Genomic DNA, 25,535 nt, shown 5'->3' with positions numbered 1-25,535 from the left:
TATTCGGGTGTCTCATTATATGCTAGAGAGAACATGCATGACAAAGGCGATTATACAAGAAAATTTGGATGAAATGGTCCTTGAAAACAAATATATCTTGCGAGTTTAATCAGGCACAATTGACGCCAGTTTTGTTGACTTCAGAACATTACATCCCCCTGTTATCCCACCGTAGTTGTTAGTAGTTGTCCGTATTCGTAAAATACAGGCACGTGAGGAGAGAAACACAAAACACACACCGGTAGTCCTATGTTTAGTTTGCAGCCAAAGATGGAAGGCAATGTGCGCTCACATTTCCCTGTGAAAGCAATACTAATTGAAACAGTAATCACTCGCTCCTGGAAGCACTTAACTAAGTCCCTCCTGGCTTGCACGTATACCCTCTCGAGTTGTTCAACAGAGCATGCCCGACGCAAACAGTCCTTAAAGCGCGCGATGCTGTCCATTGCAAAGCAATTGGAAGCCCCGTGACGCCCCGGACGAGAAAAGCAGCAAACTTTGCGCCCAGAAGCAGAGCACGGAAGTGATGTGCTCCTCCGGTTTGTCCGAGACCGGGGGAATGTTTATCGCCAGGCGGCGCTGCTTGCTGTATACAGCGCCGACGCACGCAATCAAGCGATGCGAAGCAAATGTTTGCCACGCTTCGCCAGCGGCGGCACGCATTCGACGACGCGATGTTCTGCTACCGCTGCTACTGCTATCGCCACTGGTGGCCAGACTGGCAGTTTCAAAAACAATAGAACGAAGCACAAAAAGAAGAAGGGGCAGCGTGTTGGTGGCGTAAGCAGCAGCAGCGCGGCCAAGCTCGGACCCAATTGGGCTAAGTGCATCGGGCCATGGCGTCCTTGGGAAGACGGGCTCCCCCGTCGTGTCAGAGAACAGGGAAAGGGAAGGGGTATCGGCGTCCCATTTGTTTCACCGGCCGTCGCCGTAGCGCGTTGAGGATTCTCCGGTATCAGCGATGCTCCCAGCAACCGACACGGCGGTGGACAGCGGTCTGTTAGCGCGCTCGGTTCGCGCTCTTCTTCCGCTCGCTCACTTCTCTCCGTTTCCAGTCCGGCTCTTATTTAACCTCAACTACGCGATGCAGTCTCGCTCCGGAAGAGTGCGCTCGCTAACCTCCACACAGTGGCGAGTGGAAAGCGCGGCAGTGCGGAACTTACTGTGTGGACGAAAGACTATAGCGTTAAGTGCACGCGGGCTAGTTTACCACTACTGCGAATCGCGTGTAATAGACGAGCGTGCGTTTTATTTGTCTATTTTTTGTTTACTGTGTGCGCCTCGTGTTGTCGCTTCGTGTTTCGCTGTGGTTGGCTTGGCTTGGCTTAACGTCTATGAAGACGCAGTTAAGTATGTTTTGTTTACGGTTACAGTTACTCGTCCGCTTGTTAGACGTCAAACGCCAACGAGGATGCGTCTTCTGAGATGAAACTCATTACTTTCGATAATATTTGCGTTTTATGCCAATGTCATTGTACACCTTTGCGGTGCATGGTATGGAAAGGGCTTGATTCTCTTATTTTCAATGAAGATAATCAGGCCGGAACTGCAGGAAAGGTTCAGGGGAGGCAGAAAAGTTAAAGGGAGAGCGTTTAGAGGAAACACAGCATAGAAAAAAAGAACAATGGAGTGTCAGATTCAGAAAGTCCATGCGAGAGGCGAAACTCGGAGCGCATTTTTCGCTTTCTGGCGGCTTACAATAACGAGAGCCGAGGGAGCGCCCCTTCATTCACAGACAAATCGCTGCTTCAGCGAAAAATTATTTGGCCGTCCCTTTCAAAGAGCGCGGCAGACACCGGGAAAGGTGTTTCGCGTAACCTTTTAACGTCGCTGTCGGCAATTTTGCTGCTATACAGCCATCGCTGCGGTAAGCTGTACGCTTCGCACCACTGCATGTCGAAGGCCTTCTCTTCCTTTTCCTTTTAATCTCGTAACCGGTGACTCGTAGTTTCACAGTGTAATGGCACTACCGCCTGCCGAACCGCCAGAGCTTAATGGGCCGGCTCGCAACAACGCGCTGTGGGCGGGGCTTTTCTTTGTCTAGTGGTAACGCGCGATGGAAACGTTCCATTTGGTCACGGATCACGAAGCTAATGAGGCACGCACGTCGATACGCTCGCCCATCTCGCCTATAGGCTCGGTCACGTTCTGCTTCCGTGTCAGACCTATATAGTGGGGATAGCGAGGCACGATTATATAATGAGTGCTACTAATGAACTGAACTGAAGGCAGAAATGGCTGAAAGCGGCCGTTCACCGATGTCGTGGTAACTTTGGAATGTGTACTTTATAACTTCTAGGGGTGGCAACAGCCAAATATTAACATTGTTTCATTCCTGTGCAACAAGGTATAAACAGGTGTTTGCCGAGGATACCATACACAGTGCCGCAGATAACTTTAGCCAAAGTATATATGTATGCTGACGCACACTATGAAGGCTCGATGCAATAGATGTTGCTGAGTATTGCCTGGAGTAAATCACCTTTTTTCCGTTCTTCTTAAATGCCTAGTTAGGCAAAATAGTTAACCAGCTTTTGAAGCAATGTAGCTATGTAGAATATTTCAATGAGAAAGTTGAAGATTCGTTTGCACAAACCATCCAATCGGACTGTTTCTTACTTTCTATCTATTAAGTGCTTTTTTTTTTCAATTTGGCCATCTGCATTTAGGCAGAGAAAAAATATGTACCGATCCACATGGCTAGCGCCAGCAAAAGGAGGCAAGGGAAGAAGAAGACGAGATAGAAACGGAATGTAACAATAAATAGATGCAGTCGCATCGTCTGCATAAAAACTTTACAAATTTTGCAAATTTTAAAAATTATTCATTGTGCTGCAGGGCCGTCTGCACAACTAGTATACACAAAGAAAAGTATATACAATGTGCGTTATTTCTTTCGGTATTTGCATACTAGTAGTGCATAGGGCCCTGTAGCGCAATGTGCCAACGATACCGTAAGCTGATGTCCGGCGTCCATACCAGTGTTGCGGAATGGGCGCCTCCCTTCCATTCCAATAAGGAGACGAGCACACTTAGGCCACTTATGTGCTCTCTTCAGGATTTATGTGTTGTGCGAGGCAAAAAATACACCTTTTCTCTTCGCAATCTACGAGTAAGTGCAGAAAAACAGTATTCAACATTAGTCCTTACTCTGAGCCGTCGTCGGGTTTGGTGAGGTTGAGTAACCTGATACGTTATACGGATCAGGCGCCGCGGGGCCTGGTTTATAAGTGATTCCACGCGTAGCCGCAATATCCTGCTTTGTTTCGTATTGTTTCCATATCGAATAAAAGATTGTTCTCTGGCAGCAGATATTTGAAAGAAAGAACAGCGCGTAACAAAAGCTCGTCCGCATTTCACGTTCGATGTCGCAAGGATTACATATTTTGCCAGAGCAACGAATCGTTTCTTCGCGTGCTCTGTGCCGTGCTCGCGGCGCATTCAACAGGATCAAATTCGCTCGGGGGAACAAGAAAGGAAACCGGCATCTCCGCCAGAAAAATCGGCTCGCTTCTCTCCGCCGCGCAGCCATCTGTGTTCCGAGCGATGCCGTCCCGATGTAAACACACGCTTCGGCAAAGACCGCCTTTGACGGAAGCGAAATACCCGGAAAATGAAAGAGGAAAACACAGTCAGAAATCACAGCCGAATCCGAACGACCGAGGAAAGCACTGCGAGACAAAAAGCTCCCTAACAATACCGCGAGAGCTGCAAGTGCCTCGCACTCGGTATCACAGAAACGCCGAGGAAAATTGAATTGGTCCGTTTGTTTGCTTTTTGTACTTGCTTTGGTTTATAGGATATTGCTGTATTAGGAATGGATCTCACGAACAAGCAGTGGCAATCCAGCGTTTACCACAGGTGGTCCGGGAACGTACACTTATTACAGAGAAGCAACCTTGGCCACTGTTACGTCGTCGTCGTAGTAATAGTACCACAAGTAGCAGTACTAGTCACACTGGTGATGTGACCAGAGGCGGGAGTGAATAAATAAAAAAAGACGAGACCGTGATGATGATTATGGGAACTTTCGGTACAAAATACTGGGAACGCAATTCACATTTTCACTAATTACATTATTCAGATACTTGCATTAATTCTAATAAACCAAGGCAGGCCAAGGAATTCGCACTTCAGTTATTAACATTAATGAGAATAAACCAAGGGAAGGTACCAGGGCGCGTATGAGGGTCATGTAGATAACAGGGAGCGCACAATTGGCAGGAGTGTAAGCACGGGTATTTCAAATGTGGCGGCGGATTTACGGCACCACGTGATCTCGCAAGTCAATCGCCAACATTCGCGCGTTTACAGCTTGGCTGTCCGAAAGTGGCTATTATATATATACACACACACATATATATATATATATATATATATATATATATATATATATATATATATATATATATATATATATATATATATATATATATATATATATATATATATATATATATATATATATATATATATATATATATATATATTCGTTGAGTGTGCGTGTGCGCGCACAAATCGCTTCACCACTGTCCCGTTTTTACATGTTCAAGCAAGTGTGGGAGATGTGCGTATTCGTCGGGCGATATGATGTCTTAGAGAATAGAGAAGTCTACCGGATGTATACGTACAACGTCTGCCTATGTGATTTCAGTACGTGCCGATATTTAGACGCGTATTCACAAACCAACCTTATCCTTATGTTATGTTTTCCTCAAGTTATTAGGGCACAAAAACTGCAACAAGGTAAAAGTAAACTGCAAGATTTCTTCGTGAATAGTGACTTTTTATTAACCGCTCTAAAGCTACAGAACGGATAAGGAAAACTTGAGACAAGAATAACGTTCGTTTATGGCTATGGATCATAGCCACATGTTCGAACGGGAACCGACAGCAATGCCTTGTTAACACAAACATATGCTCTGTTAGCGCTGGATGGAATTACACTTCATAATCGCTGTTTTCGTGTCTTAAGGCAATGCTCATAGCTATGTTCTGCAGAGTTACACCTTTTAGCGACCTCATTAGTCGGTCTGCTTGTATGCACTCCTCGTAATTAGGCTAGCGGATGCGAAAAAAAAAAAATAAACGGACCAAAGCACGCTTTCTTTTATCCTACGCAGAGATGTAAAAAAGAATAATGGCCAATTACAGTTCTTATTTAGAAGTACTTCTTGCTGGGCTGGTTGTTTCATCACAATGAGGGAAAATGTAGACGCCTAAAACACCGCAAGAAGAAGCAGCACAGGGAAAGAGCGTCATTGTACAAGGCGGTCTACGGGGCGTATTTTAGACGACTGCCTATTTCGCCCAGCGCAGAAAGTAATTTCATCACATTCGCCCGTCTTACCTATCTTCCACGTTTGTCATGCAGTGGTAGCAATTATGAATGCGTATGTCCGGAGCTTATCAGACGCACTTGTCTAATTGGAGTTTATGGGGCTTCTTCGCCGATGCGGTTTGTAATGAAAAAAACAGCAAGCAGAGATGTGAGATGTTCAACATATTATCGTTCCTGTACGCGTGGGCGCTTGAAGAAAGAAAACGGGAGATGACGCAGGCGAAACTCTGTGTGTTGAAGCTGTAGGAGCCAAGCTGAAGTTTTCATTACACAAAGGAAATCTCGTCGTCATTATATCTTGTACGAACATGCACATTCGGAGACAGAAAATAAAGTATGGACTTCAAGCGGACTAATTCATCTGCTTTTCATCACTGCTTTGACAATATATGTAAGCGAACAATTTAAATCTAAAAGGACGTTACATGCAGCTTGTTATTCTTGCAACGTAGTATTACAGCGGTGCGTTTCGTGTTCTTTTGTAACAATGCACTGTAACATCACTTTTATATGCCTATCCTGTGGTAATAAAGATACTGTACATTATCACTGTAATATGCTAGAGGTCTAATAATACAACAGTGAACCTGGCAAGGTCTTTTTATTTCACTGAGACTACCTAGCATTTGTGCTCCTTGGAATGAGCTCACGTTGAAAGCTTTACGTCCACCTTTTGCCGATTACATTTTGTTTTTCTTTTACGCATGGTTTCCGACTACCTGTGATTGCCTGATATGAAGCAATCCACGGCTGTATAAATCTGCAGAAACTTTGGACACACCACCAAAGAGAATAGTTGGAGGAATAAAATCATAGACGAAGAAGAAAATGCAAACGTCGCGAAACGATGGCGTGGTAACAACAGCTACCGATAATTGCATCAATGCTTTATTTTATAGCTATCCAAAAGGTTCACCGAAGTTTTCAGAGAATAGTTTATTTTAGCGCGTCAAAACACCGAGCGAGCACAAAAGTAGCACGAAAAACCGCATGACGCACTCTGAGCACGTCTCTGCCAGACGCGTTTTCTTAAAGTGCGCTGAGCATAAAACCAAACGGAGGCTGGCTGAAGCCTAGACGCGAGAGGTTTAGCATATGGCGCCCGCATTTATCGACGCGCGAAGGCAGGTTAATAAATAAATAAACAAGAAACAAATAACTTTATGAAAAAAACATCTACATGCTCGTTGAAGTCTTGGGAAGGAACTCGTGTTGCCGATAATGGTTTCGCCGGCCTTTCTTTCTCGAAATACTGCGCAGCTGCCCCGATCTTGTCGTTCTTAAAAATCTCAGTTCTTGGTTACCATCTCTGTGCTTTTTAACAGCGAAACTGTTTAAGCTTGAGGTTGGTCCGTGAGGCGTTGGCAGAAAGCTCCTAAGCGGGTATGCGCCACAGGGAGCGGGTACGTGCCACGCAGATCCTAGCATAGCATGGCCACGCATAGTGTGGTATAGCAAAGGGGTGAGAAATGGAACTGAGGGTGAGGAGGAAGAAAAGAGGAAGGGTAAAGAATGACATTGCCTTGTACAGTATAATTTAGCTAGGGGGTGAGTTTAGCAAGTGAGGATAAGGAGGAATATGTGTGAGCGAGGAGGAATGAAAGGAGGAGGAGAGAGGGTAAAGCATGGCATAGCCACGGAAAATGCTGCTCCTGGCACAGCATAGCCATGCATAGTACAATATAGGAAAGAGGTGGGAAAGGGAACTGAAGGTGAAGAGGAGTGATTTGAGGGGGATGAAGAAGGAAAGAAGGAGGGGAGAGCGTAAAGCATGACATAGCCTTGTAGAGTACACTTTAGCAAGGAGAGGAGAAAGGGAAGTGAGGGTTTGGAGGACTGATGCTATGGTGAGAAAGAGGGAAACGAGGAGGTGAGAGGGTAAATTATAGCGTAACCATGTACACTATAGCATAGCAAGGGGTGGAAAAAAGAAGTTAGGGTGAGGAGTGACGTGAAGGTTAGGTAGAGGGAAAGGTTGAAAAAATGGCAATATAGAAAACGATAAAGAACGAACGATGAAAGAAGATGAACATACCGAAAAACATAAAGAAACACGAAAGAAAAATTAGCGCAGCTTTCACTTAGTCGCGTAAGGCTGGACACAGTAGAACTGGTGGGTACGTAGATGGTCCTGGCTCGGCTAGGCTTTCACCCTCTCACCCACCTTTTTCCCTCCCTTCGCTATAAGATACTATACATAGTTATGCTTCCTCTCTTTTTCTTAAGTCTTCTTTGTAGTCTTTGTCTTTCTATCTCTTTCTCTCTATGCCTGTTTGTTTTTCAGCCTGTTTACATTTTCTGTGATTCCTCCCTTTCTTTCTCTCTCTTTTTTTTCTTTCTGTATGTATCTATGTCTTTCTGTTGCTCTCTCTATATATAGTCGTTCTCTCGCCTTGAAGCCTTTTCACTCTTCCCTTTCTATTTCTTTCCATCGCTTTCTTTATCTCTATCTTTACTCGTTGTGTCCTCCTCCTTGCCCTCCTTCTCACCATCACATATGCCCTCCTCATCCTCACTCCCCTTTACCACTCCCCTGCTGTACTATACTATACTATGCGATACTATACTATACTATACAATGCTATGCTATGCTCTGCTAGCGTGCCTGGATAGCGTAGTAGTTACGACGTTTACCTTCGGATTGTCGCGACGCGGGTTCTAATTCCGCCACGCCAAGAACTTCTCTTGCTCTCTTTTTTCTCTGTCCCTGAACTCGTTGTCTCGCCCATCAGATTTATTGCATCCCACGCCGGCCATATCGGCGAACTTGTCCTGGGTACGAAGCAGAAGAGGAAGACGATGAAAAAGACGAGTGGCGGCCCAGGATGATGATTATTTTCTATCTCCGACAAACTGCAGACCTCGACAATGACAGCTCTGCTGTAAAAGAATAAGGAGACGATGAAGAACGATGTAGAACTAAATCGGCGTTCGTATGGCGGTGGCGCTTGCATGCCAGTTCCTCTGTTTACTCAGATTGCATATGTGTGGAACTGGCTTTAATTTTGTTTCTTTTTTTACTGAATTTTGTCAGCTATATTGCGCCTCTGAAAATGTGCATTTCTGCAAAACTTAAACGTTTGGTCAGTCAGCAGTAAAAGACAAAAATTAAGCTAGCTCCACGCAGTGAAATCCTTGGACAGTGAAACTATATAGTGGAGGACGATGATGATGACTTTCGGTACAAAAAAGTCATCGACATAATTTTGTTTTGGTTATTTGAAGAAATTCATCATCAGCATACCGAGCATAATCATCATCATTTCGTTGTATTTATTTCTTTATTCACTCCCCCTCCCCACCTAGTCACGTTACCCTTGTGATGCCTTCTACTACTTCTACTACTGCTACTTCTACTACCACCACTACTACGATGGCACAGGTTAGACCAAGACAGCTTCGCTGGAAAAAAGAGAACCGGAAGCACCCTTCCAATGTGCGCATTCTGATCGTCGTCTGAACTATGCCAACCGAATGAAAGTTTGACGGTATCAGCGCACACAGGGCAAGCTTTGCTTTTCCACCCACATGGAATGTGTTGCCGACTGGTGTGCTCAAACTCTACTGTTCGCATGGCGTTAGTCAGAAGGAGGGTAGTAGGCAAGTACAGATGGTAAAGTGCTCATACACTACACCAGGGGCCCTGCCTGCATATAAAGATTGCACGAACGACAGAAACGGTAGAGCATGCGGCGTAGACCCGAGAAGCAAGAAATCCGCAGTGTCCTCGAAAAAAAGGCGGTGCGTGACCAGCACAGGGAGACCCTTTTTCGTTGTTTGTTTCTAGGCATGGATCCTATACGTCCGGCGGCCTTTTATTATTGCATATGCCGTCCGTCCTCCGCTCCCTGCGAGCAACGGCTGTTCTTTATCGCCGCTCCGGAAGGTGGCGCGACATGCCGTAAAAAAGAAATAAGTAACAGGCGACGCATAGGAGGGCAATGAATAGGCAAGCTGCGTGTTTTCGAGCAAAACGGGACGCCGCTACGCAGGGCGTTGACAAAAAAGAGAAGTCTCGGCTATGCTGTGTTTTGTAGAGGCGGAAAACAGAATGAGTGGCAGGCCGTGCTCTTTGCTATGTTGGACAATGTGGGTCCAAAATTTATCTTGGAAATCTTGATCTCATTAACTTGAAGGGGTAGACAGGCTTGAGTTGGAAAAAGCAGATAAATTATGCAGATGCAAGAAACCTGTCTGGTTCCCTCCTCTGGGATGCGGGAAATGGGGCTTAGAAATAAGTAAAGAAAGTAACGTAACATCCATTGGCATATAGGGCGCCTGATTGTTTACGGAAAACGCAGTAATGCTTTCAGGTATACGGAATCACGTTCATGTTGCAGGTCGGAACCACCCGATCGATGTCCGTCTGAACGCTTTGGCGATAGCTGTAAATGTGGGTCTTACTTGCATAATAGCCCGCTCCCTTGAACATATTCAGGTTGATAGTTCGCACTTTAAATAAGGCTCACAGACTTGCTCGAGGGAGTGAATACTGCTATCGTTCGCAACCCATATGGAAGTACGGCTGACCACCACCGCACACGGAGGACAGGAAGAAAGGAAATGAGTGGAATGGAGGTTAGATGTTTGAATGAACGTACGCCTGCAATCTTTACTGATGAAACGAAGAAGCGCTTGGGTGCGGCAGCAACTTTTACGCGGAAGGCATAAAGTTGAACCCAGTGACACGAGCTATATATGTAGTTAGTTATTAGGGAGCGTTCACTTTACCTTCCTGACTAAAATCATGCCATTTAACTTAGATTTCATTATAGTGAACATTATGCTGCTAAAGAGGGGCTCGTTACCCCGTACCGTGTAGTTGATGTTATCCCTGTTTGGCTGCAGACAGCGTACAGAAACGTCGTTGTTGTATATTGCTATATCAACTGCAGTGGCTTGAATTCACACTCCAGCCACACATCGCGGATAAAGTCAAGGAATATCCGAAACACGTGTCTTGTATAACATGAAGCACCACAGTTAGCGGACTGCCTTGAAATCTATCACCGCTATTAGGTATATGTTTTCTTCTCGTCTATTTTACCTTTCGAGACGAAGTTAGTCAAGCTTCACACGCTAGAACACTTGGTATGTGCTGTTTGTGCAGATAAATCGCCTTCAGTCCTTGCAAAGGTGCACTCTGAAACATTTTTCCCGCTCATTGATACTTATCCCAACAAATATTCACGTGCTGCACAGAGAGTTATTGAGCGTGAAGGTCTGCTAAGCGCACATCCTGTTAAACTGTGCGACCTAGAACAAGAACTTTAAAGAGAAAAAAAACAACAGAAAACCTCGATGGCCGTCTATTCTTTGCGGACAAGATGAGCTACAAGTTTGCGATAGTGTGTAGCTCCAGCCACGTTTCATAAATGGAGGCGACGCCCCTGGATCTATGGAAGTATAACGCTTTCCCAGAAGTCTTACTCCGCCTGTTTCACAGGAAGTAATCTCTGCAATCAACTCCGGCAGCACGCTACCGCAACTGATCGCGGAGGCCACGCGCAGGTGGCGTTCTCTTGCCTAATTTGTTGCTGCTTTCGCAAAGTGCTTCTAATAAGAGAATGGGAAAGGGAAATAGCCTAATAAGCTGCTGTGACGTATCTGATCATGACATACATCAGCGTTTGAAGACTATGTCTGCCTAGGCTCTTCTCGCGAGGTATGGCGATGTCCGGTTTTTCACCCAAATAAGTAAAGCCATAAATGTAAGCAAAAACAAAGTTGAAGGGCTAATACTAGTCAAATAAAAACTAATATGAAAGCTAGTAATCATAACTAAAAGCCAAATAAAACTGAAAATACGAGGCGACGTCCAATATTTCGAAACGGCTAAAAATGGAAAGGTTTCTCTGTTCAACGTAATTCCATTTTTACACTGTAGCAAATATTCAGCGTACTGCCTTACTATATAAACGACGCTTCAGACTCTAGAAGACCGCTGGTGTTGGAGAAACTCTGGGGTCAGTGGCCGACGCCGCAATTACAGTCAGCACGTGCATTAAAGGACATTCTTGAATAAACAAACATCGCTAAATATTATGTTACATTAGATTAGACGATGTCGGGTTTTTCATTTTTTTCACTAACAGCTGCGACTTGTTGAGGTGCAAGCATCGGCGCACATGCTATAACTTTGGCAATATAGATCTCGTGAACGCAGGGGAGCTTTTTTTTTATTTTGAGACGCCAACATTTCCTAGGAACCCAACGTCTCCAAGCAGCACTATGAGATAAACGAAGAGCTACAAACTGTCTAAAGAGTTCGCGAGATAATTTAGCGGGTGGCCTCACAAGCTACAAGCTCACAATAAAAATTGGCCCACTAAAACGCGCAAGTATATTGTGGTCAAGGCAGAAAAAAAAAATCCACGGAAAGCTGATCACACTCGGCGATATATTATTATATAAGAAAAGAATAAACGCAAGAAGGCACAACTTGACGAATATTTCTTAGTTCATGGGAGCAATACCTGAAAAACAGTACTTTTATTATGTGTTCCTATGTCTATACGACATATCGTGATGGCTTCTATGTTTTTCTTTCCACACAACACGTGATTGTGTAGTGTATAAAATACACATTTCTACTGTGCGCTTGTAACTTGAGCAAGGACTTGGAAATTTCTCGCGGCGCTATTTTTTTACTGTTTTTTTCATCGCCATAATGTCGTTCCTCCAATAGGGCTTTTTCTGGTGGGTCTGTCAACCTCCGCATCTCTTTTTAATGCGATGTGACTAGGTATGCACTACCAAATGAATCCAAGAGATAATTCGGCCAGGCAAAACGTAGGACGCGATTCTGACTCCAGTTCTGACTTTATTTTTCGTTCACTTTGGTTTCTTTTAATTTATCTAATTACTGTCACACTACATTTAAAGACAACAATTGATGGCATTTATGCTTTCCCTCGCTGAATTGTCGAAGGGATTATTTTGGTTGCGTCTAACAAAGAAACGAGCCCCTCGAAAGAAATTCCCCTTGTTTTGTTTAGGCATGCACTGAAATACCATATTAACATGCGTCTTTACCAGTTTTCGCGATGCGGCGACCTGTTTCCGAAAGCAGTTCGTGCCATAATATTAATGCACAAACTGCATTAACGTTAACACGCGTCATTTTCTCGAAACAAGGGGCGTCGAAATTGGAAGCTGGGACGGGGCCCCAGTGGCCAGTTTGTCTTACTGACGCTTGGTTGGCCAACTAAAAAAAAGGTATACAAACACAAGGAAATGCCCCTAGCATAGAGAAATATTGAACACATGAAAATTTGGCTCGCTTGTTTATTACAAAACGTGGTGAATGATAATGAATTAAGGCACTGCCCGCAAAAATGGGACAGCGTTGTGATTATTCCTTTCATTCAGCGACTCTTTCGCATTATCAGTGCTACATGGTGGACATAGAATGCCCTCTTTATAAAAATGTCGGCTTGATGCTTCAGAGTCTCTGTATAGGTCGCTAGTAATATATTTGGCTAAGGGCGTGCTCATTCCCACGGGCGTACTCAGCCTTACATCAAAGTCAGAAGCAACATGCTTGAAGAACAGATGACAAGCGTTAATAATGTATGCATGGCCTTTGAGCTGATTTGTTCTCTAGCAGTTATGTTTTGCTATTTTTAACGTACGCCAGATATTTATTGAATTTTTACATGCGCGAAGCATCAATAGAGCGCTGTCTGGGACAATATGCAGAACTAGCACGAGAACAATGGTGCTCGGTCAAAAATGCATTGGACACGTCGCATCGTTGCTTTAATTTTTACCGATCTTATACTGAATTTATTCTTAGAACATGTCTGAGAGAAATGATACAAGACAACTTTAGCTGCTGCCCACACGAGAAAATTTCTTCGAGCCACTCGCAAGACAATGTGTGTACACTGCCCAGAATTTGACAGCGATTGATAAATTGGAAGAGCAGTCTTCTCTTGTTGTGGTTCTTTCGTCGTAGTATTGATTATTCCCTATTTACGAATTTATAATAAAATGTTGTTATAACAGCACGGAAAATAATGGGCTGCGGTAGTTTGCAGTGTATCGTCGCGGTGACATTTAGCAGTTACGACAAGGAAGAAAGAAAGAGAGAGAGGAAATGGTAAAGAAAGGGAAATTAACGAGGTTGCACATAGTTTTCCAGCCCAGGCAGCAAAAAGTGATGTGAAGGGAAACAAAAGAAAACTGCGCAGCTTGCACTAACGGCCCAAGGCTGGAACAAATAGCGGAGCTATGGTTGCATTTATGTAAGTTTTGCTAATAATGCCAGGCTTTTGCTAGAGATGCGAAGTTTTTACTAGCAGTACTAAGTATGGCTAGACTTGGCTCATATTTCCCAGTTTCGGTCTGTCCTCCCCACTACGCACGTGTCACGTGGTTATGGCGGAAACATGACACGTGACTAGCTTTTAATGGAGTCTTGGCGGGAACATTGCCACGTGACTAGTTACGTGATGTTACGTGATGAGTTTTATTCACGTGACAAGCTGTGTCGTTTAGTCACGTGAATAGTTGTACAATGGAAAGTCGGGATAGTTGGAATGCTTGCGTGATTGATGTAGCGCTAACGTCGAAGATGAAAGGAACACAGAGTGCAAAGGATGAGCGCTGTCTCGCAAATTAAAGATTTATTTCGAAAAAAGAAATAGCTGTTTCGTTATGTTACGTTACTTTTAGTCATGCGACTAGATGCTACGTGATGTTACGTGATTTTATCAAGTCATGAGTGTTACGTGATGTTACGTGATTTTAGTCACTTGACCAGATGCACGCGATTTTTATCATATGACGAGATGTTATGATGAGATGTTACGTTCTGTTACGTGATATTTAGTCACGTGAGTAGTTTCGGGATGTCACGTGATTTTAGTCTCGTGACTAGTTAGGTGATGTTCGCAATTTTTTGTCACGTGATGTTACACGATTTTTAATCACACGAATAGATGATAAGGTATTTTATACACGCGATTAGTTGCGTAAGGTTAGCTGATTTTAGTCATTTGACTAGTTTTTACGCAATGTTACGGAATTTTAGTCGCGCGACTTGTTGCTGCGTGGTGTTCCGGGATTTGTCCCGTGACTAGTTGTTAGGCGATGTTACGTGATCTTTAGTCACGTAACAGTCTCGCCCATCGTACTTATTGCATTCTATGCGGGACATATCGGCGCACATGTTGTCAGAGCGAAGAAGAAGATTAAGAAGAGGATGAAGCGAGTGCGTACCGGTTCATGATTATGATAATTTTTGTTCGCACTAGTCGGCGCAACGAAAAGCCTAAAGAGCTCCGCTCTTCAAAATCACGACACTTTCATAGTTATCGTTTTGAGACACTTATGAATCGGAGACATGCCAAGAATAAAAGGGCCCTCGCTTCGAATAAGTTTTATTTTCATGAATAGCTCATTCATGAAAATAAAATTTATCATTCCAAGGCAGCATGACCAAGCACAGTGAATGATATCAAAGATTAGGTTATAATCAGCGTACGTGGCCACAGCTGGCAAGTACTGCACGTTGTAAGAGCAAGTTTTGCTCGAAGCACTGACAAAGCGCAGGTAGCCTGTCGACCTTCTCTGCACTGGCTTTGAATGCATCAAACTATTGCTTTGAATAGATAATAGATATGTATGCACATAAAACATCGTTCTCCGCGCACATAAAGCAGTCATAAGGCAGAGCAACCAACTTTTTTTGATACCAACTCCTAAGTCCAAGTCTTCAGGGTTAGGGTCAAGCTGGTGGTCTTTGTGACGAGTTAATTTGTGTAGGCCTGGGCACGTACTCACAGAAATTCTAACGCCAAAAATTTTCACAAGAGAACATTTCAGGCAATCAAGATGTGGGACACATCATTAGCGAAGCCGGCTGGTCAATGGGGAAACGCAGTAATGAAATTGAGGTTTTGTGAAATTGGGCCCTGTTCACTTGACGCGTACTACCTCCTGTGCTTACGGTGTCGGTCGATGCTGTTAAACAAAGAAATGGTGATATGATATATATGAGGTCAGACAATATGCTTGAACAGTGATTTGGGAAACGTTACCGCAGCTGCTTATAGCTTCCGATGTCAGATTTTTTCGAAGTGCAATATTAGTTTGATGACAGAATGCCCGAACAACACATCCAGGGCGCAGACTAGACTTCTTCGAAGTGAAGCTTTTCTTTGTGTGCGTACGAGGCGATTGACGTCGAATAGTTCCGCGTTCCTTCAATACAACACCCTCCCCGAACACACACACACACGCACACAAGCCCCCCCCCCCCCCCCCACACACACACACCTCCATACCACGACCTCGCTTGCCCTCTTCATATGAAGAGAACAAAAAGGTAATGCCACAAAATACGTCAAACTCCATCTCCCTTCGAAATACACAATTGACAAGATGTTGCGAAAGAAGCTGTCAATAGCAGGCATAGGAAAATATGCTTTTCTTCACGTTTGGGTGCGGGCTTTTTGCTGATCAATCCAAGAAGAATTGATCGTATGTCAGTAGGGACCCAATTTGATTTAAAAAGAAAGAGTGAAATGAAGAAAATGGTTGAATAAAACTGTAGTAGCCCGACATTCGCAAATGGAAAAAATTTACTTATGCTTCACGATGAACTATATACATCGGATGAACTATATACGTTTTTATTATTCGATCATTTTCACAAATATCATCAAGGTAGGGGAAAAAAGATACTTGAAGGTGAATAGCAATATTGGATTTCAAGAAATACAGAGTTCCCATTTGGGTGAAATTTCTTGTTTTCTTATAAACGATGCGGTTGCGGAGAAACTAAAGAAGAAAATATTTCGGTGGCTCTGCGTTGCACAGAAAATTGAGTGAGAGAAAAGAAGGGCGAGGAAGTCGCGAAAAAGAAATGTCCAGATTGGACGCGCTGTGGGAAATGGTTTGAGCGAAGCATTTCAGTGGTGCTTGCGAAGAGGGCTTCTCTTTGGGGCTGTGCGGATATTTGCAACTTCGAAGATTCGATTCGATTAGTGTGATATTCGATTCAATTCGCAAGGCACTTTTAATTCTAAATATTCAAACGTCACAAAATCTCACAAGTACTGAAATCAGTAGAAATAATTGCGTATATTCGGTGTCAAAAATTCTCAAACCAGTAGGATAAAAAAAAAACTTTGTATTGCCCAGCAATTTGTGACTGTATTCAGTCGAGCTGCACAGTACATGTTTTAATGACATTTTGGAACAGGCCGTAAGTCTAAATTCAACTCTGCCTGCTGAAGCATCGAGAACATATCTTGTCTCTCATGGTCGCTCAATTTTTTACTTTGAGTGTACCTGTGCTAAATTTTGCAGAATGTGATGCATAACTTCACAAATTAGTTCCAGTTGCCGCATTAACCACTCTCCTCTATTGCACTATTGCAAATACGTTGTGATATATTCAATTTTAGTTGCCAGGTCACGCCATTGTGTGTGAGACTGAGAACGTTATTGCAACAGAGTGGCAAAATTGTACTGAACAAAACCACCGAAACCAGTGAGGAGCGGTTGCAAAATTAGGATGGAATGTCTGAAATAAGGAACCGCGGAATTATTGTGAGATGAACACGGGCAAAGGAAATCATGATGATCAGCTTTCATTGCTCCTCCTAATTGAGAAAGCATGCTTAGGGGATTAAACTTTTCGTTGCCTGGAGGAGTGGTTATATGCAGAATACTGTCGCTGCTTTCAGGACGTACCAAGTAGCTATTCTTCCTCAATGGCAACAATAAGTAACTGCATATGCTGTACTGTCAAGCAATAGTGTTGTACAATGCATAAATTTCTTGTATTATTTGCTGCACAGCAAGCCTACTTTTTATGTCTGGCTTGTAAAAATGTCTGGCTTGTGCAAAATTCAGTAGTGTAACTATGCGTGTTCGAAATCTTAGAAAAATGTTTGATTTGATTGACACTTCGTTTTAAATATTCGAAAACACTTGCGCATTTAAAATTCGATATTCGCACACCCCTACTTCTCGTGTTTATCGAAGATTTGTAGCGCAGCACATTCGGCCAAGATGGACAGATAGCCACAGGAAAACGCCTCACTCAGCCAAAACTTCCAGACTCTAGAGCACGAGGATCGTATAGTCGGTTTCAACCTAAGAAAAACCTAAGAAAGCCATTGCACCCCAACGCAAAATAATTTGCTCGTTTTCGATACGTCAAGCACTTCTTTGCGTTAACGAAGGTCGAATTTAACCTCGCAGATACACATTTGTCTAACAGAGAACAGTCGAAACTACCGACAAATTTTTTCAAAGGCGCTGCCATCAGCGCTCAGCCAAAGATATTGTTTTAGACACAAACGACGAGCTTTTATTTTCCAATATGCCTACCATTTACATGGTCACAGGAAAAGTACTTGCTCTTCGAATATAAACAAGCTGGCACACTTATCTTACGGAGGCGAATGACAGACACACTGTGGTTTTGTTGGTGGAGCTTATATTTATTCTTAGGTCGTAAGCAAATGTAAGCATGATGGACATGGAGGGAAAACGATGTTATTTTCATGACGCCATCATGTGGTGAGAATGGTATGGTGATTACGGATTGCGGATGACGGAGGAGGGCAGCTTCCACGTGCACCAACTCTGCTTCTCCGCCGCCTACAGCTTTGAGTGTGATAACATCAACTAATAAAACTTCTGCACTAAGCGCCGCAGAAAGTCAACGATGTCGACCCGTCAATGTCGAGCCCTGGTGGAGCGAGACAGAGGCCAGCGGGAAGTCTAATAATGACTTCGCGCGTTCGCGGCTCTGCCTACCTTGTTGCGGAAGCGCAGTGTGATAGTGCACGCATGAGCGCAGGCTTAGGTTACCGTGTTACTTGGCAGTGCACACCGTCCCGTTTCTATGCTCATTTGACGACGCTTTGAAAAATTGCGTATCGATTACCAGTGTCTATTATATGGTTGTTGCGGCCATATTTCCGCGGTATTCACGATACGCTGTGTCCAGGTGTATGAAAGCAACTTCAGCTACCACAACGGTTATATCATGATCATGGGCGCTAGTAGTCCGGATGGAGATGTGTCACTAGGCTTCAACGCGAATGCATTCAAGTCAAACGGTGCTATACCTGCCAAACATCAATAGACATTGCACAAGGTCTCATATATCAATACACAATAAACAATAAACTGATTCTGTGAAGGCTTCACTTTCGTGTTCTAATGACTACTATTACGGAGGGATCAGCCATGCTTTTTCCCTTTCTTTTGACCAGCTCAGGCGAGCAAGAAGAAATGCGCATATTTTGTAAGAGAGATAGAGAGAGAATGAGTGAGGAACTAGCTGAAGCGCGCACACAGGGCGTATGCGTGGACGAACGCATGGGCGTGGTGCTGATCTGGCCTGTCATCAAGCGAGCGTGAACCCCGTATTCTGTACCGCTTCTGCTGATGGCTCGGATGCGAAGCGGGGATCCCATCCCCAGCAAGGTTTCCTGCCAAAATTATAATAGGGAAGTCCGGCCAGAAGTGTAATCGGTCATTTATCAAAAGAATGATGTATATGTACCCACAGAATCTATCTATCTATCTATCTATCTATCTATCTATCTATCTATCTATCTATCTATCTATCTATCTATCTATCTATCTATCTATCTATCTATCTATCTATCTATCTATCTATCTATCTATCTATCTGTCTGTCTGTCTGTCTGTCTGTCTGTCTGTCTGTCTGTCTGTCTGTCTGTCTATCTATCTATCTATCTATCTATCTATCTATCTATCTATCTATCTATCTGTCTGTCTGTCTGTCTGTCTGTCTGTCTGTCTGTCTGTCTGTCTGTCTGTCTATCTATCTATCTATCTATCTATCTATCTATCTATCTATCTATCTATCTATCTATCTATCTATCTATCTATCTATCTATCTATCTATCTGTCTGTCTGTCTGTCTGTCTGTCTGTCTGTCTGTCTGTCTGTCTATCTATCTATCTATCTATCTATCTATCTATCTATCTATCTATCTATCTATCTATCTATCTATCTATCTATCTATCTATCTGTCTGTCTGTCTGTCTGTCTGTCTGTCTGTCTATCTATCTATCTATCTATCTATCTATCTATCTATCTATCTATCTATCTATCTATCTATCTATCTATCTATCTATCTATCTATCTATCTATCTGTCTGTCTGTCTGTCTGTCTGTCTGTCTGTCTGTCTGTCTGTCTGTCTGTCTATCTATCTATCTATCTATCTATCTATCTATCTATCTATCTATCTATCTATCTATCTATCTGTCTGTCTGTCTGTCTGTCTGTCTATCTATCTATCTATCTATCTATCTATCTATCTATCTATCTATCTATCTATCTATCTATCTATCTATCTATCTATCTATCTATCTGTCTATCTGTCTGTCTGTCTGTCTGTCTGTCTATCTATCTATCTATCTATCTATCTATCTATCTATCTATCTATCTATCTATCTATCTATCTATCTATCTATCTATCTATCTATCTATCTATTGCGTGGGCGTGCGTGCTCGAAAGCGGGGATTCAATTTCCGACCACGTCAGCCCGACTTTCGGTGGGTTGAATACGGAAAAACGCCGGTGTACCCTGGGTTGACAAAACAATTAGAAGCCTTAACTACGATGCGCCTCATTCTGATATCATAGTTTCGCATGTGAAATCCCAGATTTAGTCATTGTACTTGTCAACACTCCCTGCTTCTGGCGTCAAGCTTTCTTGGTGCATTGTTGACGAGACGTTTTGCCTTTCAAACTTTCCACGCAATAGTCTTTTCTTTTTCCATAAACAGGGAGGACAATATGTATTTGCACACGCGCGTAATTCAAGTGAATTTTGTTACGCTGGACCTAATAAATTTTCTATGTCAGTAAGCCGTTCATAGAGCGTAGCAACGATATTTCGGTAAATCATTGCATGATCACCAGTCCCACAGTGGCTAAGGCACATTACTATTGGTTGCCGTTGGCAGTAACGTTATGTCTCTCTCGAGTGTGGTGTGCCAGAAACCGTGCTCGTTACCAAGCCGAGTCGGCGGCAGCCGTTAGCGGAATCACTCGCTGCCTGCACCGTCTATACCATTCGATCCTTGGAAAAGGATTGAAAAACGTTTGCGGTGTTTGATAGTATGCGAAGTGAGGTCATTGAAAATTCTAAGTAAGCATTGCTAACCAAGAAATTAATGGTAGACAAGACTAGATCTTGCAGAACTTTATAAAGCAGTTGTTAGCTGCTGCGAAAACTTCGCAGCGAAGCGCTGTCGTTTTTTTTTATTCTTGCGCCTATTTCTTGTCACTGAGACTCTTGTCGCAATGCGAATAGGGTTTCTGCACCTGCAACTGGCTAATACGAAAATGCGTTTTTCTTTAGTTTTGCACATTTCTGTCCATTTGGATAGTGCACGCTATCAGGACGCGTGGAACAGTATACTTGCTTAGGCAGCACAGAGGAACTATCCTCGATTACGACGACAGGACTTGCGCTATATGAACGTTCAAGGTGTTCCTTTAAAATATATACAATTTATTTTTCAATGTTTCTTCCGTCTGTATTTCCCTTTGGTTCTTTCTTGCCTGCTACTTCTATGTGTATCTAAGTTTCTTCGTCAAATGGTTTGCACGAAGCGATACATTTCATGTATCTCTTTACGCGCCTAGCAATCATGTGCGAGCAGGCATCTCGATTCATCAACGGTATTTACATTTTTTTCGTTTTAACACACATGTACTAGGTTTGTGCAATACATTACAGTATTCTGCAAGACAACGGACTCTCTGCCCTTATTTATCCGCCGCCCTTCAAGACTAGCCTTAAACAGAGCTACGGTATGTCGAGTCCGTACTCGGCCTGAGATTCGTACTTTTTCCGAAAAAGGTCTCGTCCTCACAAATCAAAGCCGGCGGAGACAAACGCACTCACCGAAAGGAGATCTGTAACACAATTAGCCGAAAGGCTCCGTCTCACTTCTTGGTGTCAGCGCCTGATTAGTTCCCCACGACGCATTTATCAGGAAGAAGAAAACAAAGCTACAGAATGCGGTGTACAAGCTAAGGGAGAGAAGATCGATTGAATCAGGTCACAGTTAGTTTGGTACAGCGCCGAAAAGCGTTTTCGTAGTTGCATTCACATTTCGCTTCCGTTTTCTGTTTTTTCTTTCTTGGTTTTTATGTTTTCTTACCTCATGTCTCATTATACTCCCTTGCATTTACGCAATAAACGGCAGTTGTAACACGTCACTTCATCTGTTCTGTTAGTTCCTTTTCTTTGTCTGTGTCGTTTCGGCGCTGTAAGCGTTTGACTTGTCCTTCGTCGCTTACTTCCTGGACTAGACCAAAGAAAAGGCACAGACAAAATTAACCATTAGGCAAACTTATTCGCAATAGATACTTGTGTATATAAAGCCGATCCGTACAAAACCAATTTCGAGAAGGCAATCAACAGCGGGACTGCAGTGGAAGCAGTTAATTCCCCGATTCGGTGTGCGTCGACGTGCGATTGCGGACTACGAGAACAAGTCCAGCTTGCGTGCTTAGTCTCTCGTGTGTGCGCGGCGTGTCTTGTGGTTTTCGATTAGCTTGGCCCTCGAGTTAAAAGTGCTTCAGGGAGATTTCGTCTTGGTTCTCATTTCCACTGCCTCGATTAGCGGGCTTGCACACACTGCTACGAAGACCAAGTGTCTGTGCTTCTGAATGCATTTGACTGAATTCGTCATCGCCATTACAAAAGCTCGGTTATTTTATCTGGACCATTGAAAGCGACACTAGATTTCCGCCTACTTTCTGGGGTCGATGCAATCGGACGCCCGTCCGCCCGCAAACGGCATGGCTGATGGCAGAGTCAGAAGCAGCGGCCTCCAGGAAGTTTTCTGGCGTCGTGAACGAGGCTGACAGAATCTGCAATGAATCTTTTAAGATTACGAGGATAAACTTGTGCATTGCCTCAAGTGGAAGCGAAGTAGTACACGTGCCCTCCTGTTTTGAACCACGTTGCATTTAAGACCAATTTGCAAAATTCCAGTCAGAACCAATCAGTACCAGAACACGCTCTGGACAATTTAAGGAGATTTAAGAACTACATAAGCGTTTTTTCAGTGTTTTTGAGGCGACGGCCGATGTAAAAATAATTCACGGACGCCATATTCAACAATCTAAAAAGCAGCCCAGCTCTTGACGTTTCACAAGACCCTGGACTTATTGAACGTGATAGCGTAAATGTCAGAGGGTACATTCTCATGAAAATTGTAATAAGTACTGCTGAAGCTACTTTCCAGTAAAAAAAAACCCCCAAAAACTCGGCAGATTCCACGGAATGTGAGAATCGGTTTCGTGCGAAGCAGTCAGGAAGTACCTGTATTTCCTACAATTTCATTGGTTTTGAGTCAAACGTTACGAGGTGGATCGACATGTTTTTGGAAATGGAGTAGTTGTGTACACATCGTGTACTAACCAGGCACGCGTGACAACATCGTACGTAACATTCTTCAATCTATTGCTCCGGGGTCGAGCAACGCTTGAATATAGCTTGCCTGGTCATAGGAGCACACATGTAATGTTTATTGGACTGTTATAAAAGCGGAGCGAACACTGAACGAATATTGATATTAAGCCCATATGACGTCTGTGTCATAGGAGTACATAGTAATGCTATAAAATTAGAGAGCGACACTGCAGCCACAACTGACGTTGCACAGACATGATGCTTGCGCGTACGGTCTTTTTCCAAAGCAGTTTCAAGACCTGGCGTGTCTCTGTGGTTGAATACGTGACTATCAGCAGAATTTCTGTGTTCGATTCCAGCTGGGTTCCTTATTTTTATTCTTTGCATTTGCCGGGTCAACGCGGCTGATCCTGCGTCTTCTTGAAGCTCTCCCGTTTAAATTACTAATTTCTGTTCTCGACGTCCGTTGTTAGATATAAACTATTAATCACCTGTGGAGCATACCCGTATTCCGCGGCCCGCGGTGTACGGGTATGTGCCACAAGTGACTGTGGGAAAGGGTTTCATGACGTACACGCCAGGACTTTAGCGTTAATGATGTCATGACCAGAGATTCATATTCGTCATACCCTAATACCCTAATACGCCAATTTTTGTCACATTAATAATACCCTCCTCCGCCAATTTTGGTCAATACTACGCACAGTTGATACGTAGGTGTGATCAACCATGAGACGAGTGAGAGCTCATATAAACGGCATACTTTGATGACTGATTAATGTGTCGGAACTTCCATCCAGTGGACCGTAATCTGTCGGCTGCCTTTGAAACGGGTTTTTAATGCGCGAATTTTGTGATCGAGGTGAAAAAAAAAAAAAAAACGTTATATGTTAGAAGACGAGATTGAAGGCTAGACAAATACAACACCGAAGACAGTACACATCTGAACACTTGTTAAAGCTCTTGCTCACCGCTCTCATTATTTGGCGGCCATAAACCAAACTTCGCTTCGGCACAGCTGGACATTTATTGAGCGTCTAAGTGCTTCGAGTAAATTCTCTAAAATGACAAAAATTTCTCAATCCCTCCTTTTTCTTTCAATACTGCAGCTTACAGACGAAGAAAGTAATGTCTGATTCCCTTTTTTGTCATTTTCAAAAGCATAAAGTATACTTTAAAAAAAAGAGAAATAGAGTGCGAGGGCAGAGGGTGGCCAGCTCCTTGAGTTCGGTAATGATAGCACACTACCGAAAGGGGAGATGCTGTAGAAATATTAAAAAGAAAAGAAATGCGAGGTGGCATGATGGAAAGGTCTAACGCAATTTCATATCATTCGTGAATGTAAAAACAATTATGTTGAAATGAAATCACAAGGGAAAGTAGCCAGCCTCTAAAAGGTCTCGACAAATGGCTTTGTTCTCTCATGAACTCTACTGATCCCCGGCGGGACCTGATTTGATCTTGATTGCATCATCCAGAAGCGAAGCCTGCGTGAGGTCGCAATTGTGTTCAATTTAGACTTGCCCGAGGATCGGACAGCGAGCAGATTTCTTCGCCACTCGGTGTGCTGAAAGCGCTGGAGCGAGTGCTTCGTGGCACACGAACACACCATTTCTACCGAGTTTTCTTTTTTGAAAACGGTTCGACGAACACAGACGTTAACGCGGAGAAGCGAATACTTCTTGCGACCTAATCCCTATGTAACCAGCAAGAAGACTACACTTATTTTATAGCATTAAATGCCTACTCCCTGCCTAACCATATTGTCATGTGGCTGTGATGGTGAAGAAGGCAGCAGTCTTTGGTTTCAAGACGAAATTCTTTATTTGGGTGAACTTGTGCCCGGGAAATGAAAATTGACGGCACAAGCGATAAACAATTTACACTGCTCGCGGCAAACAAAGCGTCGGCCGTCGGTAATATGGTCTGCGGTTAGGCCCGTGGGCATTTATACATGCGGCATCTAACATACGAGTGTTATCGTTAGTGGCCGCGCTAGTTCCAGAAGAAACTGAACCGTTCGCGTTTGCATGATCAAAACTAGCAGACCCTTCTAAAATTATGTGGAAGGTTCCCAGACATTTGGGTGCGGTTTGCGAAAGGCAATGCATGGTTATACGTGTAACGGACCGGTTACATAGAAATACAAAAGGAAGTGCGCGCGGCAATATCAAGACAACTGATAACGAATTCATGGAAGAAGTGGGGGACGTTATTTGCAGTTTTTAACTGAACTGTAGTAAAGGAAGATATCATCCTTGATGCCATAGTTGGTACGCATCAATCAATCTTACAAATAACACCTGCTATGCTTTCTTGATATCGTTTTGGAAAACAAAATACCTGTCCACTGATCTATTCCTGTACTTTCGTTGCTACTGACTTGATAGTAACAACGGCGCAGGTGATGTCGGGGTCATAATCTAAATGTCGCGATAATCATCTTCTAAACACCGTAATGACCGCATATTACGAAAATTGAGAGAGGGTGGCAGTGTCACAGAAAACAATAAAGATATTAACATGGCTATCGAAGGTTTCATAGATTAGTCGAGCTGTGCACTCCCTTGTACACCGAAGTATGAGCTATATTGTGCACAACGCAAGCAAAAAAACATAAAAAACAAGAACGGTAACAAAAGTGACAAGATGAATCAACCGCAAGGTCACCAAGGCACTCTGTAATGTTTAGAGTTCGGGTGGATAGTAGAAATAGGAAGTGTGGGCAGAAGAAATGGAAGACGCATCAACGTGAGCT

General features: G+C 43.4%; 1 protein-coding gene across 2 annotated transcripts in view; it reads left to right on the top strand.

Moving 5' to 3' along the window:
• The window catches only part of LOC119395764 (potassium voltage-gated channel subfamily KQT member 1), a 284,303-nt gene that overhangs the window by 72,837 nt on the left and 185,931 nt on the right, over positions 1 to 25,535 (top strand). The gene's annotated exons all lie outside the window — the stretch shown is intronic.

This window comes from Rhipicephalus sanguineus, chromosome 6 (assembly GCF_013339695.2).
Source record: "Rhipicephalus sanguineus isolate Rsan-2018 chromosome 6, BIME_Rsan_1.4, whole genome shotgun sequence".
Classification (NCBI taxonomy): Eukaryota; Metazoa; Arthropoda; class Arachnida; order Ixodida; family Ixodidae; genus Rhipicephalus; species Rhipicephalus sanguineus.
This window is presented reverse-complemented; position numbering and strand designations above follow the sequence as displayed.